The sequence below is a fragment of the Lampris incognitus genome, chromosome 2 (assembly GCF_029633865.1).
Source record: "Lampris incognitus isolate fLamInc1 chromosome 2, fLamInc1.hap2, whole genome shotgun sequence".
NCBI lineage: Eukaryota > Metazoa > Chordata > Actinopteri > Lampriformes > Lampridae > Lampris > Lampris incognitus.
In genome coordinates, this window is record NC_079212.1 from 63,655,359 (window position 1) to 63,664,045 (window position 8,687).

The following is an 8,687-nucleotide window of genomic DNA, read 5'->3' on the forward strand; positions in this document are numbered from 1 at the left end:
TTTTAATTGCTCGTTGAACACATCTTATTATGAGTTTTATTTGATCGTTGCACACATCTTATTATGAGTTTTAAGTGCTAGTTGCACACATCTTATGAGTTTTAATTGCTCGTTGCACACATCTTATTATGAGTTTTAAGTGCTAGTTGCACACATCTTATTATGAGTTTTAAATGCTCGTTGCACACATGTTATTATGAGTTTTAAGTGCTCGTTGAACACATCTTATTGTTAATTTTAATTGCTCGTTGAACACATCTTATTATGAGTTTTATTTGATCGTTGCACACATCTTATTATGAGTTTTAAGTGCTAGTTGCACACATCTTATGAGTTTTAAGTGCTCGTTGCACACATCTTATTATGAGTTTTAATTGCTCGTTGCACACATCTTATTATGAGTTTTAATTGCTCGTTGCACACATCTTATTAGGAGTTTTAATTGCTCGTTGCACACATCTTATTATGAGTTTTAAGTGCTCGTTGCACGCATCTTATTATGAGTTTTAAGAGCTCGTTGCACACATCTTATTATGAGTTTTAAGTGCTCGTTGCACACATCTTATTATGAGTTTTAAATGCTCGTTGCACACATCTTATTATGAGTTTTAAATGCTCGTTGAACACATCTTATTATGAGTTTTAAGTGCTCGTTGAACACATCTTATTATGAGTTTTAAATGCTCGTTGAACACATCTTATTATGAGTTTTAAGAGCTCGTTGCACACATCTTATTATGAGTTTTAAGTGCTCGTTGCACACATCTTATTTTTAGTTTTAAATGCTCGCTGAACACATCTTATTTTGACTTTTAAGTGCTCGTTGCACACATCTTATTATGAGTTTTAAGTGCTCGTTGAACACATCTTATTATGTTTTAAATGCTCGTTGAACACATCTTATTATGAGTTTTAAGTGCTCGTTGAACACATCTTATTATGAGTTTTACGTGCTCGTTGAAGACATCTTATTATCAGTTTTAAATGCTCGTTGAACACATCTTATTATGAGTTTTAATTGCTCGTTGCACACATCTTATTATGAGTTTTAAGTGCTAGTTGCACACATCTTATTATGAGTTTTAATTGCTCGTTGCACACATCTTATTATGAGTGTTAAGTGCTAGTTGCACACATCTTATTATGAGTTTTAAGTGCTCGTTGCACACATCTTATTATGAGTTTTAAATGCTCGTTGCACACATCTTATTATGAGTTTTAAGTGCTCGTTGAACACATCTTATTGTGAATTTTAATTGCTCGTTGAACACATCTTATTATGAGTTTTATTTGATCGTTGCACACATCTTATTATGAGTTTTAAGTGCTAGTTGCACACATCTTATGAGTTTTAAGTGCTCGTTGCACACATCTTATTATGAGTTTTAATTGCTCGTTGCACACATCTTATTATGAGTTTTAATTGCTCGTTGCACACATCTTATTAGGAGTTTTAATTGCTCGTTGCACACATCTTATTATGAGTTTTAAATGCTCGTTGAACACATCTTATTATGAGTTTTAATTGCTCGTTGCACACATCTTATTAGGAGTTTTAATTGCTCGTTGCACACATCTTATTATGAGTTTTAAGTGCTCGTTGCACGCATCTTATTATGAGTTTTAAGAGCTCGTTGCACACATCTTATTATGAGTTTTAAGTGCTCGTTGCACACATCTTATTATGAGTTTTAAATGCTCGTTGCACACATCTTATTATGAGTTTTAAATGCTCGTTGAACACATCTTATTATGAGTTTTAAGTGCTCGTTGAACACATCATATTATGATTTTTAAATGCTCGTTGAACACATCTTATTATGAGTTTTAAGAGCTCGTTGCACAAATATTATTATGAGTTTTAAGTGCTCGTTGCACACATCTTATTTTGAGTTTTAAATGCTCGCTGAACACATCTTATTTTGAGTTTTAAGTGCTCGTTGCACACATCTTATTATGAGTTTTAAGTGCTCGTTGAACACATCTTATTATGTTTTAAATGCTCGTTGAACACATCTTATTATGAGTTTTAAGTGCTCGTTGAACACATCTTATTATGAGTTTTACGTGCTCGTTGAAGACATCTTATTATGAGTCTTAAATGCTCGTTGAACACATCTTATTATGAGTTTTAAATGCTCGTTGAACACATCTTATTATGAGTTTTAAATGCTCGTTGAACACATCTTATTATGAGTTTTAAATGCTCGTTGAACACATCTTATTATGAGTTTTAATTGCTCGTTGCACACATCTTATTATGAGTTTTAAGTGCTAGTTGCACACATCTTATTATGAGTTTTAAGTGCTCGTTGAACACATGTTATTATGAGTTTTATATGCTCGTTGCACACATCTTATTATGAGTTTTAAGTGCTCGTTGAACACATCTTATTGTGAGTTTTAATTGCTCGTTGAACACATCTTATTATGAGTTTTAATTGCTCGTTGCACACATCTTATTATGAGTTTTAAGTGCTCGTTGCACACATCTTATTATGAGTTTGAAGTGCTCGTTGCACACATCTTATTATGAGTTTTAAATGCTCGTTGAACACATCTTATTATGAGTTTTAAATGCTCGTTGAACACATCTTATTATGAGTTTCAAATGCTCGTTGAACACATCTTATTATGAGATTTACGTGCTCGTTGAACACATCTTATTATGAGTTTTAAATGCTCGTTGAACACATCTTATTATGAGTGTTAAGTGCTCGATGAACACATCTTATTGTGAGTTCTACATGCTCGTTGAACACATCTTATTATGAGTTTTAAGTGCTCGTTGAACACATCTTATTATGTTTTAAATGCTCGTTGAACACATCTTATTATGAGTTTTAAATGCTCGTTGAACACATCTTATTATGAGTTTTAAATGCTCGTTGAACGCATCTTATTATGAGTTTTAATTGCTCGTTGCACACATCTTATTATGAGTTTTAAGTGCTAGTTGCACACATCTTATTATGAGTTTTAAATGCTCGTTGCACACATGTTATTATGAGTTTTAAGTGCTCGTTGAACACATCTTATTGTGAATTTTAATTGCTCGTTGAACACATCTTATTATGAGTTTTATTTGATCGTTGCACACATCTTATTATGAGTTTTAAGTGCTAGTTGCACACATCTTATGAGTTTTAAGTGCTCGTTGCACACATCTTATTATGAGTTTTAATTGCTCGTTGCACACATCTTATTATGAGTGTTAAGTGCTAGTTGCACACATCTTATTATGAGTTTTAAGTGCTCGTTGCACACATCTTATTATGAGTTTTAAATGCTCGTTGCACACATCTTATTATGAGTTTTAAGTGCTCGTTGAACACATCTTATTGTGAATTTTAATTGCTCGTTGAACACATCTTATTATGAGTTTTATTTGATCGTTGCACACATCTTATTATGAGTTTTAAGTGCTAGTTGCACACATCTTATGAGTTTTAAGTGCTCGTTGCACACATCTTATTATGAGTTTTAATTGCTCGTTGCACACATCTTATTATGAGTTTTAATTGCTCGTTGCACACATCTTATTAGGAGTTTTAATTGCTCGTTGCACACATCTTATTATGAGTTTTAAATGCTCGTTGAACACATCTTATTATGAGTTTTAATTGCTCGTTGCACACATCTTATTAGGAGTTTTAATTGCTCGTTGCACACATCTTATTATGAGTTTTAAGTGCTCGTTGCACGCATCTTATTATGAGTTTTAAGAGCTCGTTGCACACATCTTATTATGAGTTTTAAGTGCTCGTTGCACACATCTTATTATGAGTTTTAAATGCTCGTTGCACACATCTTATTATGAGTTTTAAATGCTCGTTGAACACATCTTATTATGAGTTTTAAGTGCTCGTTGAACACATCATATTATGATTTTTAAATGCTCGTTGAACACATCTTATTATGAGTTTTAAGAGCTCGTTGCACAAATATTATTATGAGTTTTAAGTGCTCGTTGCACACATCTTATTTTGAGTTTTAAATGCTCGCTGAACACATCTTATTTTGAGTTTTAAGTGCTCGTTGCACACATCTTATTATGAGTTTTAAGTGCTCGTTGAACACATCTTATTATGTTTTAAATGCTCGTTGAACACATCTTATTATGAGTTTTAAGTGCTCGTTGAACACATCTTATTATGAGTTTTACGTGCTCGTTGAAGACATCTTATTATGAGTCTTAAATGCTCGTTGAACACATCTTATTATGAGTTTTAAATGCTCGTTGAACACATCTTATTATGAGTTTTAAATGCTCGTTGAACACATCTTATTATGAGTTTTAAATGCTCGTTGAACACATCTTATTATGAGTTTTAATTGCTTGTTGCACACATCTTATTATGAGTTTTAAGTGCTAGTTGCACACATCTTATTATGAGTTTTAAGTGCTCGTTGAACACATGTTATTATGAGTTTTATATGCTCGTTGCACACATCTTATTATGAGTTTTAAGTGCTCGTTGAACACATCTTATTGTGAGTTTTAATTGCTCGTTGAACACATCTTATTATGAGTTTTAATTGCTCGTTGCACACATCTTATTATGAGTTTTAAGTGCTCGTTGCACACATCTTATTATGAGTTTGAAGTGCTCGTTGCACACATCTTATTATGAGTTTTAAATGCTCGTTGAACACATCTTATTATGAGTTTTAAATGCTCGTTGAACACATCTTATTATGAGTTTCAAATGCTCGTTGAACACATCTTATTATGAGATTTACGTGCTCGTTGAACACATCTTATTATGAGTTTTAAATGCTCGTTGAACACATCTTATTATGAGTGTTAAGTGCTCGATGAACACATCTTATTGTGAGTTCTACATGCTCGTTGAACACATCTTATTATGAGTTTTAAGTGCTCGTTGAACACATCTTATTATGTTTTAAATGCTCGTTGAACACATCTTATTATGAGTTTTAAATGCTCGTTGAACACATCTTATTATGAGTTTTAAATGCTCGTTGAACGCATCTTATTATGAGTTTTAATTGCTCGTTGCACACATCTTATTATGAGTTTTAAGTGCTAGTTGCACACATCTTATTATGAGTTTTAAATGCTCGTTGCACACATGTTATTATGAGTTTTAAGTGCTCGTTGAACACATCTTATTGTGAATTTTAATTGCTCGTTGAACACATCTTATTATGAGTTTTATTTGATCGTTGCACACATCTTATTATGAGTTTTAAGTGCTAGTTGCACACATCTTATGAGTTTTAAGTGCTCGTTGCACACATCTTATTATGAGTTTTAATTGCTCGTTGCACACATCTTATTATGAGTTTTAATTGCTCGTTGCACACATCTTATTAGGAGTTTTAATTGCTCGTTGCACACATCTTATTATGAGTTTTAAGTGCTCGTTGCACGCATCTTATTATGAGTTTTAAGAGCTCGTTGCACACATCTTATTATGAGTTTTAAGTGCTCGTTGCACACATCTTATTATGAGTTTTAAATGCTCGTTGCACACATCTTATTATGAGTTTTAAATGCTCGTTGAACACATCTTATTATGAGTTTTAAGTGCTCGTTGAACACATCTTATTATGAGTTTTAAATGCTCGTTGAACACATCTTATTATGAGTTTTAAGAGCTCGTTGAACACATCTTATTATGAGTTTTAAATGCTCGTTGAACACATCTTATTATGAGTTTTAAGAGCTCGTTGCACACATCTTATTATGAGTTTTAAGTGCTCGTTGCACACATCTTATTTTGAGTTTTAAATGCTCGCTGAACACATCTTATTTTGACTTTTAAGTGCTCGTTGCACACATCTTATTATGAGTTTTAAGTGCTCGTTGAACACATCTTATTATGTTTTAAATGCTCGTTGAACACATCTTATTATGAGTTTTAAGTGCTCGTTGAACACATCTTATTATGAGTTTTACGTGCTCGTTGAAGACATCTTATTATGAGTCTTAAATGCTCGTTGAACACATCTTATTATGAGTTTTAAGTGCTCGTTGAACACATCTTATTATCAGTTTTAAATGCTCGTTGAACACATCTTATTATCAGTTTTAAATGCTCGTTGAACACATCTTATTATGAGTTTTAATTGCTCGTTGCACACATCTTATTATGAGTTTTAAGTGCTAGTTGCACACATCTTATTATGAGTTTTAATTGCTCGTTGCACACATCTTATTATGAGTGTTAAGTGCTAGTTGCACACATCTTATTATGAGTTTTAAGTGCTCGTTGCACACATCTTATTATGAGTTTTAAATGCTCGTTGCACACATCTTATTATGAGTTTTAAGTGCTCGTTGAACACATCTTATTGTGAATTTTAATTGCTCGTTGAACACATCTTATTATGAGTTTTATTTGATCGTTGCACACATCTTATTATGAGTTTTAAGTGCTAGTTGCACACATCTTATGAGTTTTAAGTGCTCGTTGCACACATCTTATGAGTTTTAAGTGCTCGTTGCACACATCTTATTATGAGTTTTAATTGCTCGTTGCACACATCTTATTATGAGTTTTAATTGCTCGTTGCACACATCTTATTAGGAGTTTTAATTGCTCGTTGCACACATCTTATTATGAGTTTTAAGTGCTCGTTGCACGCATCTTATTATGAGTTTTAAGAGCTCGTTGCACACATCTTATTATGAGTTTTAAGTGCTCGTTGCACACATCTTATTATGAGTTTTAAATGTTCGTTGCACACATCTTATTATGAGTTTTAAATGCTCGTTGAACACATCTTATTATGAGTTTTAAGTGCTCGTTGAACACATCTTATTATGAGTTTTAAATGCTCGTTGAACACATCTTATTATGAGTTTTAAGTGCTCGTTGAACACATCTTATTATGAGTTTTAAATGCTCGTTGAACACATCTTATTATGAGTTTTAAGAGCTCGTTGAACACATCTTATTATGAGTTTTAAATGCTCGTTGCACACATCTTATTATGAGTTTTAAGTGCTCGTTGAACACATCTTATTGTGAATTTTAATTGCTCGTTGAACACATCTTATTATGAGTTTTATTTGATCGTTGCACACATCTTATTATGAGTTTTAAGTGCTAGTTGCACACATCTTATGAGTTTTAAGTGCTCGTTGCACACATCTTATTATGAGTTTTAATTGCTCGTTGCACACATCTTATGAGTTTTAAGTGCTCGTTGCACACATCTTATTATGAGTTTTAATTGCTCGTTGCACACATCTTATTATGAGTTTTAATTGCTCGTTGCACACATCTTATTAGGAGTTTTAATTGCTCGTTGCACACATCTTATTATGAGTTTTAAGTGCTCGTTGCACGCATCTTATTATGAGTTTTAAGAGCTCGTTGCACACATCTTATTATGAGTTTTAAGTGCTCGTTGCACACATCTTATTATGAGTTTTAAATGCTCGTTGCACACATCTTATTATGAGTTTTAAATGCTCGTTGAACACATCTTATTATGAGTTTTAAGTGCTCGTTGAACACATCTTATTATGAGTTTTAAATGCTCGTTGAACACATCTTATTATGAGTTTTAAGAGCTCGTTGAACACATCTTATTATGAGTTTTAAATGCTCGTTGAACACATCTTATTATGAGTTTTAAGAGCTCGTTGCACACATCTTATTATGAGTTTTAAGTGCTCGTTGCACACATCTTATTTTGAGTTTTAAATGCTCGCTGAACACATCTTATTTTGACTTTTAAGTGCTCGTTGCACACATCTTATTATGAGTTTTAAGTGCTCGTTGAACACATCTTATTATGTTTTAAATGCTCGTTGAACACATCTTATTATGAGTTTTAAGTGCTCGTTGAACACATCTTATTATGAGTTTTACGTGCTCGTTGAAGACATCTTATTATGAGTCTTAAATGCTCGTTGAACACATCTTATTATGAGTTTTAAGTGCTCGTTGAACACATCTTATTATCAGTTTTAAATGCTCGTTGAACACATCTTATTATCAGTTTTAAATGCTCGTTGAACACATCTTATTATGAGTTTTAATTGCTCGTTGCACACATCTTATTATGAGTTTTAAGTGCTAGTTGCACACATCTTATTATGAGTTTTAATTGCTCGTTGCACACATCTTATTATGAGTGTTAAGTGCTAGTTGCACACATCTTATTATGAGTTTTAAGTGCTCGTTGCACACATCTTATTATGAGTTTTAAATGCTCGTTGCACACATCTTATTATGAGTTTTAAGTGCTCGTTGAACACATCTTATTGTGAATTTTAATTGCTCGTTGAACACATCTTATTATGAGTTTTAAGTGCTAGTTGCACACATCTTATGAGTTTTAAGTGCTCGTTGCACACATCTTATTATGAGTTTTAATTGCTCGTTGCACACATCTTATTATGAGTTTTAATTGCTCGTTGCACACATCTTATTAGGATTTTTAATTGCTCGTTGCACACATCTTATTATGAGTTTTAAGTGCTCGTTGCACGCATCTTATTATGAGTTTTAAGAGCTCGTTGCACACATCTTATTATGAGTTTTAAGTGCTCGTTGCACACATCTTATTATGAGTTTTAAATGCTCGTTGCACACATCTTATTATGAGTTTTAAATGCTCGTTGAACACATCTTATTATGAGTTTTAAGTGCTCGTTGAACACATCTTATTATGAGTTTTAAATGCTCGTTGAACACATCTTATTA